The sequence below is a fragment of the Ornithorhynchus anatinus genome, chromosome 14 (assembly GCF_004115215.2).
Source record: "Ornithorhynchus anatinus isolate Pmale09 chromosome 14, mOrnAna1.pri.v4, whole genome shotgun sequence".
NCBI classification, from domain to species: Eukaryota; Metazoa; Chordata; class Mammalia; order Monotremata; family Ornithorhynchidae; genus Ornithorhynchus; species Ornithorhynchus anatinus.
Window position 1 is genome coordinate 37,729,784 of NC_041741.1, and position 11,202 is coordinate 37,740,985.

Sequence of the window (11,202 nt, forward strand, 5' to 3'; positions counted from 1 at the left end):
TGGGTATTTCCAAAAGAGTTGTTATGTTTTGAAAACCTGAGTATTTTAGTTATTGGGTTGGGTCAGAGGGAAAATGATCTCTCATGCCAATTTAAACATAAAAAACCTGCATTTAGCGGCTACGATCTGTGAGATTATATATTGACTAGCATTTTGAATTTTAAATTTAAACTTTGTTGGGGGCGTTTTCCATCTTCTGAAATGTGTGGTCTATCTTGACCCTCTTGACTTTTTCTGAGTTTATTTTCTGAGTTTATTTAAGTACATGCGTGGCAAATTAGAACCATGATTTGAATCCATTTCAAGGTGAATGTAAAGGTGAATTCGATTGTAGCCTCTTTTGGGGATACCTGAATAATCTCCCCAATTAACTTAGGGGTTTTTTTGTAAGAGACCTGCGTAATTTTCCAAAGGGAACAGAAAAGGAATACATGAAAGTAGAACAATGCTATAATGCAGCCTGGGGTCTAGATGTTCTTCTAGAATACTTACTTTTTTTTTTCTCCTGGAAATCTCCAGAAAGCATTCTCTGTGGTTGCCATCTGCTCCTATAGACATCATTCGACTCGGCCTGGAACCAGTGAATTTTGCCCACAGCTCCCAAAGGAGGTCTTTATTGGAGCTAAGGGATTGGATTTTCCCCCTTGCCCTCAGAAAAAGACCCTACAGGAGTTCAATTTTTCTGGAAAAATCCTATAAAACGAGAAAGGGTCTGTTCCAACCCATTCCAGATTAATGGAATTTAGTTGAACATCTTTCTAGTAGTTTATCATCTAACATGAATTCACACAATAGAGTGGTTTTTGTGACTCCACGGTGAGTCTGTAGATGTCTTCAACAACGTCTCTCAATTGTTAACACAGATGCATGTGAAAATTAAGTGGCTTGAAGCGGCGTACTGGCTGAAATGGAAACTGTTTTGAGTTAATCTTCTGTATTCAATTTCGTTTGTTTCAGGCAGAAAAAAAAATCCTAAAAGAACTTCAAAATGGCTGCATTTTACTACTTTATCTTTTGTGTTCAAATCCACTGAAGTGACCAAACCATCTGCTTGAAGCTTTCAGCATGGCCAGGATAGAGCACAGGACGGGGAGTCAGAGGAGTGGGTCCTAATCCAGGCTCCGCCAGTTGCCTGTGGTGTGACTTTGGGCAAATCGTTTAACTTCTCTGTGCCTCAGTTTCCTCAACTGTAAATTGGGGATTAAATAACTGTTCTCCCTTCCACTTAGACTGTGAGTCCTAAGCGGGACAGGGACTTTGTCCGACCTGATTCACCCTAATCTACCTAGAACAGTCCTTGACTCATAGTAAACACATATTATATGCAGGGAGAGGGAATATTCGAATAAGCCAATTGAAAGACCAGCGAGGCAAGTGACAAGATTTTAGGGTTATGGGCATGGGCCTGACACTATGACCTCCGATGAGGGCATGGGAATAAATATGAGACCTTGGGAACGTGAATCATTTATCTGTTGTACTTCTTGCTGGGAGTGGAAGCATCATCATGTCATGTGCTTGAGTTCATAAATTCTTTAATTTCTCGGGTGGGATTTAATTATTACTATATGTACTATGGAGACCTCTAGTGGTACAATATTCTCACACCAATTTTGCATCCGTCGTAACTCTAGAGTCCACTGATAAACACTATATTTTATTTAATTACTCAACCTCTGAAGGACCTTTCTTTGATCTGGGGTGAATTCAGTTCCTTCCTTCCTTCTGTAACCTCAGTTGTGTGGTAATGGGGAGGAAAATGTGAGTTATCTTACTGGAGGAAATCCCAACAGAGTTATGAGTTTACGTGTGTGTTACGGCTAAGGGAACGATTCAGAATACTAATGAAGTTGCTATTCTGGTTGAAGAAAGTGGGTTTTGCCTGGCTCTGGTAAAATAAGGAAAAAAAATTCACCAAAGGTGCATCTTACTAAGAATTAAGCAAGAATACAATCTTTGAAGCTACTGAAATGAAAATAGCAAAATGGCCTTTGCAGGCCCTGTTCCTTTCATTTTTGGAAGGAGAGTTTACTCAGATGTGGTTAGACCTTACTACATGTCCAATTTAGGCTTTACAACTGGAAAGAGTCAAGAGGAACTTTAAAGATTATAAGGTTGGAAAAATGAGGCTTTAGAAGAAAGGTTAAAGGAACTGGATTTATTCATCCAGAAAACTGAAGGGCCATTTTCTCTTCTCCAGTCCACTGAACCCAATGTGGACCCACAGTGGACCTCATCATCACTTAGTACCATTTACCATCAACTCTGAATCTCTTCCAGGATGACTTCCTGATTGATTTTCACCTTCCCACAGTTATGACCCTAACTTCAGCACTTCTGCGCTGCCTTAGCATTTAGGAACTCAAACTTTCTCCTGTATCTCCCCTCTCTCAACACAAGCACTATGTACTTATCTTTATCCACTCTTGCTTCTACCTGTAGTTTATTTGCGTTTATTTTAGTGTCTGCCCCCCAGCCCTCTGCAAGACTGTAAACTCCTTGAAGTAAGGGCTAAATCTTCTGATGCTTTTGTTCTCTCTCAAGAATTTAGTAGAGTGTTCTGTCCATCGTAAGTGCTCAAACTCTCTATAAATGACACTAATTAATGATTGAGTCAACACGTCTCATCATAACTTCCCAACCTGCTTCCTCATCCACATTCTCTCTTCTTCCAAAACAGCCCTGACCCCAGTGGGATTGGCACTGAGTGAAGTTATCATCTTCAAACCCACAGCTCTTGTGGTGAGGTGGGAAGCTGTAGCTAGCCTGATTTCCCTTTAAGCTCTGAAAGGAACTGGAGGTGGAATGGGTTGTTGGTTCTGACTTTCGCTACCTGACTGACTGGTGGTGGAGGAAAAGGAGGAGGAAGAACTGCCCTATGAAAGGATTGTGTTCCCTGTGTTTTAGAGCTCCTGGGCCACTTGAGCTGAGCACCCCAAAAGGACTTCCACTGTGCTACCTCCATCGTTTGGGGGGGAAATGGCACCGAAACCTCAACAGGCTCGACTTGTCTCTGTGGCTCCGCTGCTAACCTACAGAAACTGGAAGTGGCTTCTTTGAGCCTGCCCTGCTTTTCTCTGTACTCTTTTTTTATGGAACTTGTTGAGCACTGTTCTAAATGCTGGGGTAGATACAAGCTAATCAAGTTTGGACACAGTCCACAGTCCATATGGGGTTCGCAGCCTTAATCCCCACTTTGCAGATGAGGTAACTGAGGCACAGAAAAGTCAAGCGACTTGCTGAAAGTCACACAGCAGGAAAATGGTTGAATCTGGATTAAAACGCAGGTCTTCTGAGTCTCAGGCCCAAGCTCTTTCCTCTAGGTCATGATGCCAGTCTTGCTCTCAACCTTGCCACACAAACACATGGCCCTAAGAGTGCTTAGGTTGACTGGATCAGTAGCCTAGGTTTAGGAAGCTCTTGTAGTATCACTTTGAGTTGAGTTTTGGGCTGATGCTGCATGGAGGAGTCTTGAGTCTATAACCCGGTCACTTTCCCCCCATCCTCCTAGTCCTTCTATGTCTCCTAATGCCTAGAACCAAGGGGCACAAGCTGTGGAGAGCCCTGGAAGTCTTTCCCTCAGCTCGCAATTTATGGGGATGCTAGTCCCTACTCCCTAAATTATAATGGGAATGAATGAAAAAAGATTTTCAAATTCCATAAGATCTCCCTTGGTCTTACTGAAAGCTGAATTCAATCTGATTGACGTAATGTCTAAATGTAAATTTTTTTAGTAAAAAGAAGTGTGTGCGTATGTATGTTTCTTTTCTGTATGGGCTAAGGTAGGCTTTGCTTCCTGATGTCTATCCTGGTTTGTCTCTAATTTGCCTAAGGGAGCTGCTGAGTTAGGTGTTTCTCATCTCTCTCTTCCTCTCATGGCAACGCCCTGCCCATCCCCTTCTTCTTTCTGCCTATCTCCTGCCGAAGCTTTGTTTATCACAGTTTAGGTCAGACAAGCATGTCATTGGGTCCAGCATGTTTTAGAGGGTGATCAGCAGCTGGCATATGGGCAAGGAGTGTAATATCGGCAATGTACCAGCAACACTGTAACACCAAAGCTGAGGAGGAGGTTGGGAGGAGAGGTGGGAGGGACTTGGGCTGGAATTTATTTTTTTTTTAATCCTGAATAAAGTCTACGTAATTAAGTGAGTCTCTTTTAGGTAAATGTGACTCCCAGAGCCTTTGCAACCGTGGTATGATGTTTACTATCCAGTACTTTAGAAACGGGCTGCCTTACTTTAGCATCAGTAGAGAGGGCAAAGGGAGGATCAGAGAAGGAGTGTCAAAGGATCACAAATTGCAGACTAGTACCATCCGAACCAAACAGATTTGGCAGTATATGAAGGAATCTCATTTAGAACAGAGGCTGCAAAGCAGAAAAATCTTTTGGGAACCAAGGTGGATAGTGCAGGCTTATGGAAAAGTGAATGAAAGTCTTGTAGTGTATATGTATGGGTTGTATTGGGAAGTGGCTGTCCTCGTTGTCAGGTTGGCGGAAATCATTAAGGGGAGGTGTGTGATGAAAGATTGAGACTTCAGGACTGGAATTTCTCCAGAAGTTTGGAAACTTCTGGCTTCTAGGAGAATAAAACTCTTTTGTATCTTTATTAAAGATGGAAGGTGTGGGTTTAGGTGAGGAACCATTTTCTGACTGTGAGAATGATTAGACAGGTCACCAAGAGAAGTTGTGGGTAATCTTCTCAAAGACCCAGAGGAGAGCCTCATCTTTATGAGGTGGTTTTCAGTAATCCTGCCTTGACTCAGAGAATTAAGCAATATTCCTTCCATCCTCAAGATTTTGGTGACTGTTTCAAAAATGTATTTACAAGTCCAGCAAGGGACCATCTTGGTTATTCACTGGAAAGAACAAGGGGGAAAAATAGAATTTTACACAGTTGCTTACTTTCTTTAAAAGGCCCTAACACCCTAAATGCTTTGATGAGAAATGAAAGCAAATGCTAGGTGCCTATGGACATAAAGGGGCAAAAATAGCCCCCTGTGCTTCTATATTTAACCAAAGTAAATCCTGTCCTATGTTTTGCAAGCCAGGGATTCTGAGAGAGGAGGAAAGTGCAGTATATTGAACAAAGCCCAGGCTTTGAAGCCTGCCAGGACTACTTGGGACATAAAGGCCAAATTAAAAATTAATGGTAAATTTGAGATAGTATCAGCACACACAAGAAGATACGGTGGAGGAACAAGCCCAGATGGAAGCCTAGTTGGGGGAAGGAAGGGAAAAAGGTGACGATTGCAGATAGAAAATATTTTGTTCTAAAGGAAACAAATAAGGAGCTTTAAATGTTAGCCTATTTCTCCTTGTCTGCAGTGCAATCTCATTTTTACCGTCATTAATGAAAACTTGGCAAAAGGCCACATCTCATTCTGCAGAAAGTCCCAAATAATTGAGCACACTGGAAACAGAAAATATTAACTTGGAGCCACCTGCCTATTCAGCAAGGATTTGGAGGTAAAGCCAGTAAGTGGGACAGAGTCTGTGTCTATCAACTGCGTTGAATTCAGTTCAGACAAAGAGATGCTTCATTAACAGTGTACAAGGCATTATATTCTAAGCCCCCTTCTTTGATCCTCAACAACACTTCCTGAGACATTTTTGTGGAAAAGTACACTAGTTATGTTTTCACAAAACACATAAACTCAATACCCTCTAGGCTTTGACGCTATGATTCCCCAGAGTTCCAGTGAGACCTATTACACACCAACAGAAGACAAGGCTGACTTTTTGAGGCAAGCATCGTTCTCTATGAACAATCTTGCTAATTCACCTTGTGGGGTTTTATTGCAAGAATGACTTATTTTTAGTCAGCAAGGGATACTTGGGAAACAAAGCTGTCAGCTCCTCAGCTCTCCCAGGCCAATTGGGTCTTCTCAGTTATTTGGAAGCCAGTGGGTAATGCTGTTAAACTGCAACCCTTGGAAGAACTTATGCTGTAATGATTTCTCTTCTCATCAAGGTAGGACTAGTTCAGCAAGAATTTGGACATTCGGTTGAGGGCCAGGCTGGCTACCTACTCCTGGGTGGCTACTCTAACCCTGACTCTGTGGGACAGGAACTGTGTATTATCTTGTATTAACTCTAGCTCTTCGTACAGTTTTGTTACAATTATTATTGTTAACTAGGTTTAGTTGTTGCTTGTTCTTTTGGCTTATTTTGGTCTGTGAAGCCTCTGTGCTTAGTAATAATAATAATAATGGTATTTAAGTGCTTATTCTGTGCCAGGCACTGTACTAAACCCTGGAGTGGATACAAGCAAATCAGGTTGGACACGGTCCCTTTCCCATTCGGGGCTGACAGTAACAATAATCATGGAATTTGTTAAGTGCTTACTATGTGCAGAGCACTGTTCTAAGTGCTGGGGTAGATACAGGGTAACCGGATTGTCTCATGTGGGGCTCACATTTTTTAATCCCCATTTTCACAGATGAGGTAACTGAGGCACAGAGAAGTTAAGTGACTTGTCCAAGGTCACACAAGTGGTGGAGCCGGGATTAGAGCCCATGACCTTTGACTCCCAAGCCCGGGCTCTTTCCACTGAGCCACGCTGCTTCCATAAATATCAATCAGTATCAATCCCCCATTTTACAGATGAGGCAACTGAGGCATAGAGAAGTAAAATGATTTGCCCAAGGTCACACAGCAGACAAGTGGCAGAAATAATATGGAAGGTGATAACCAACTACCAACTGTTCTTCCGTTTCACAGTGTACTTGAAAATTGCTGTTGATATGACAAGAATGAATGGATTCACATTGCAACAAGAGGGAGTTACATTCGGCATAGAGAGAAACTTCCTGACCTTAAGAGTTGTGTCTTAGAATGGTACCTAGGGAGATTGTGGAAGCTCATTCCTTGGAAATAGTTAAGCATAAGACTGTGAAGCATTTATTGATCTAGGGTGGTTTAGCAGCAGTTTTGCATGAATGCAGGAGGATGGATGAGATAACCCCATTAGGCCCCCATCTACAGTTTAGAAACCAATTCCTTATCCATTCCCTCTTCCCACTCCCTCCCTCTTTTCCTCCCCTTCCCCAAACTCCCCCTAAACTAATTTATTCATTCAGTGGTATTTAATGAGTGCTTACAGCGTGCAGAGCACTGTACTTAGCGCTTGGGAGAGAACAGTATAACAGTAAACGGACAAATCCCCTGCCCATAACTAGTTCCTTCTCTGCTCAAACCACTACCTATGGATGGAGAAGAGGGGGACAATCCATGCTGAGAAATATAGGCCTATTCACAGGAATAGTCCATGTTCTTTTCCCAGAGCAGTGAGTGGTTCACAGGCACCTATCACCCATGTCCCGTGGTAAGTACAAAGGAGAAGATTGCTGAGCAGCAGTTTTCCCAAAGGTTAGGCTACTCTCTGTACCCATTGCCTAGATCCTCACAGCAAGATGGGAGGGTGGGTAAAAATATAGATTAAATTACTCTCCTTTTTTTAAAATGGTATTCGTTAAGTGCTTACTATGTGCCAGGCACTCTAACTAAGCGCTGGGGTAGATATAAGATAATGAGGTTGGACACAGTTCATGTCTCACTTGGGGCTCACTGCCTATTTCACAGGTGAGGGAACTGAAGCAAAGAGAAGCTAAGTGACTTGCCTAATGTCACGCAGCAGACAAGTGGTGGAAGCAGGATTCGAACTTAGGTCCTGCTGACTCCCAGGCCCATGCTCTACCTGCTAGGCCACGTTGTTCTCTTGACCCCAGGACAAGCGAAGGAATATCTCCTAACCTAAGCCTTTTCTGAACTCCTACAGAGTAACGGCATGGCACTTGTTTAGTCTGGTTTTCCTCGGGGGGTCTTTTTCTGTGTGTGGGGGGGTCTCCCACTGAGTGATTTAAAGAGGCCATATTAAAATCTGTGGGACTACCAGGGTGAAATACAAACATTTGGAAAGCTGAATGGGGGGCCCCAAATTTCCTGGTTCCTTTGGGGATCATTCTAGGTCTTTCTTGGGAAGAAGTATGGTCTAGTGGAAAGAGCATGGGTCTAGGACCTAGAGGACCTGAATTCTAATCCTTGCTCTGCCACTTGCCAGATGTGTGACTTTGGGTGAGTCTCTTAACTTCTCTGTGTCTCTGTTCCTTCATCAATCAGTCATGTTCTCCCCCGATTAGACTGTAAGCCCGTCAAAGGGCAGGAACTGTCTCTATCTGTTGCCGATCTGTACATTCCAAGCACTTAGTACAGTGCTCTGCACATAGTAAGTGCTCAATAAATACTTTTGAATGAATGAATGAATGTTTATTGAGCGCTTACTGTTTGCAGAAGACTGTACTAAGTGCTTGGGAAAACACAATATAACAGAATTTCTAGACTCATTACTTGCCCACTTCATCTGAGAAATGGGGATTCAATAGCTGTTCTCCCTCCATGAGGGACAGAAACTGTTTCTAACCTGTTAATCTTATGTATACCCCAGTTCTCAGTAAAGTGCTTGGCACCTAGTAAGTGATTAACAAATACCAGAATTGTTATGGCTGTTAATAACAATATTACCATTATTAGGCTGAGCTATAAAACTTAGGCATGGGCAGGATTCTATTACATATACAGTCTTATCGATATTTTTCAGCAAACCGGAATATGATCAGCTGTCTTTTTTAAAAAATTTGCATCCCAGATAGCTAAACTTCAACTGTCTCTCAAAAGCCTCTCTACATTTGCAAACCTTTTGGCTGTCATCCTGGATACTGGATACAGGGAACTCTATTATGGGAATAGAATGAGTAGCCTCCATTTAGCTAGGCTAAAGTGTGCATCGATTGGGAGCTACCTGCTGGTAGATGTGACTATTCTGTGCAGGGATCAAGGAGTTCACTCATGATGTAAGCTCACAAAGCCAGCTCTAGGGACAGTCACTGAACCTTAAAAGGGATAAAGTCAAAATGAACAAAAGCTCTTTCTTCACTCTGTGGCTGATGAGTTCATTGATTTCTTTACCAAAGCTGTGCAAGCAGAATAGCAATGTCCAAGGAGAATTGGGGCCCAACAGTGCTGGAGTTGATTGGAGAAGCAGCATGGTGTAGTGGTTAGAGCCCAGGTCTGGGCGTCAGATGGTCGTGGGTTATGATACCATCTCTACCACTTGTCTGTTGTGTGATCTTGGGTGAGTCGCTTCTCTTCCTCTGTGCCTCAGTTACCTCATCCGAAAAATGGGGATTAAAAGTGTGAACCCCACATGCGACAAAGACAGTGTCCAATCCGGTTTGCTTGTATCTATTCCAGTGCTTCCTACAGTGCCTGGAACATAGTAAGTGCTTAAAAGATGCCATTATTATTATTATTATTATCATTATTGATTCATGATCCATTACTGACATTACTCAGGAATTACTTAGCTGAAATTGAATCCTGTGGAAACAAGGAAGCTGATCCATGCTTATTTGTCATGTAGGATTAAGTGCCATTTTTATATTCACAGCAGAATTTTCAACATTTTCTGCAACAGGCTTTATTTTTACTTTCTACTTTCCCCCAGATTTCAGGCATTTGGTATTCTCAGAGTGAGTGGTATTCTCATTTTCGAAAGACCCATGCAGAATTTCCATTTAGATTCAGTTTTCACACCTCCTTTATTTCATTTGAATGTCCTGTTGGACAGAAGACTGTCAGGTTATTTTAGCAAGATGGCTTCAGTCTTAGAAACCTGAGTCAGCACACATTAGGCCCTCAGTAAGACCCAATGAAGATTAATGATGATGTTTCCATCATTTGTACAGCAAACTGGCCTGGATCTGGGAGTAGCAAGAGGCAGTGGTGGAGATGGCAGAAATAGTAATGGTATCTATGTCAATAATGAGGGTTTTTCTCCCTCTGCATCTTCAAGTTTAGCCTCTCCACCAAGGGAAGAAGACTACCTCTTCATCCAGTTTTGGCAGGAGGCGGAGTCTTGATTTTTGCTTGGAGACCATACTCTCCTCTAGACTGCAAGTTCTTTGTGGGCAGGGAATGTGTCAACTAACTCTATTGTACTGCATTCTCCCAAGCTCTCAGTACAGTGCACAGCACACAGTAATTGCTTAATAGGTACCGTTGACTGATTATGGTCAAGGGCATAGGTTCTGCTTGTTCTGTTCCTAATCACCTGCTTTATCTTCACAACTCCATTCTTATTCTGCTTCTTCTCACTTGGTTGTCTTACCCTATTTCAGCCTTTTAAAAACAAACTGTCCCAACACTAAAGAGCTGGTTTTTTCCCAATTTAGTCATTTAAAGCAGTTTCATTTTGTATTACTCTCCAACTTCATAAAGTGTCAGAGATTTTAAACTCATTGTATACAACATTCCTCCTATCCTGCTCTCTGGATCCTTTAGAGCTGAAAATCAAAGAATCTCTAATCTTTTCTCCATATTTTGACATTGCCTGAGAGCGAAGTAATAGCTTTGGGTTTAAAATAGATCCATAGCATCCTGGAAGTACATTAAATGATTATTTAGTTTCTATTAACTCTGTGGTTTCGAAACTCAAGGTCAAAATTTCTTGCACAGTTTGTTTTTGAGTCTTATGAACTCTTTTGAAAATAACATCACTGGACTGAATTCAGGGCCAGTAGAATCTGGTAAGGAGAGGTGTCTAACTTAGAATAATGGACTGAGAATTAGAAGATCTTAGTGTTTCTTCAGCCATGACACTCATTCAGGGCATAAGCAGTAGATAATTCAAAGCTGCCTTATGTCCTTTCCTCTATCTGTAAAGTAAAAAAAGTAAGAGTACCTCTCCTCAATTTTAGGATGATTTCAGTGCCATGGACTCAGTGGAAAGTCACATTATTATTATTATTATTATCATTATCCTTACCAATAACAATGATGAGTATTTAAGGGCTCACTATGTCCAAGCGGCATGACCTCGTGGATGGAGCATGGGCTTGGGAGTTGTTGGTTTATTCATTCAATCATATTTATTGAGCACTTGCTGTGTGCAGAGCGCTGTACTAAGCGCTTGGTCAGAAGGTTCTAATCCCAGCTCTGACACTTGTTTGCTGTGTTCCCTGGAACAAGTCACTTAATTTCTACTTGCCTCAGTTACATCATCTGTAAAAGACCCAACTTCAGTCACTTCTAGAATGAGGGATTTCTGCCTGGCTATCATGGAACCTCACTGATGTTTATTAATAAATGACTATATATCTCAATAGTCAGGGAATTCCATTATATTCCAGAATAAATCATTGGAT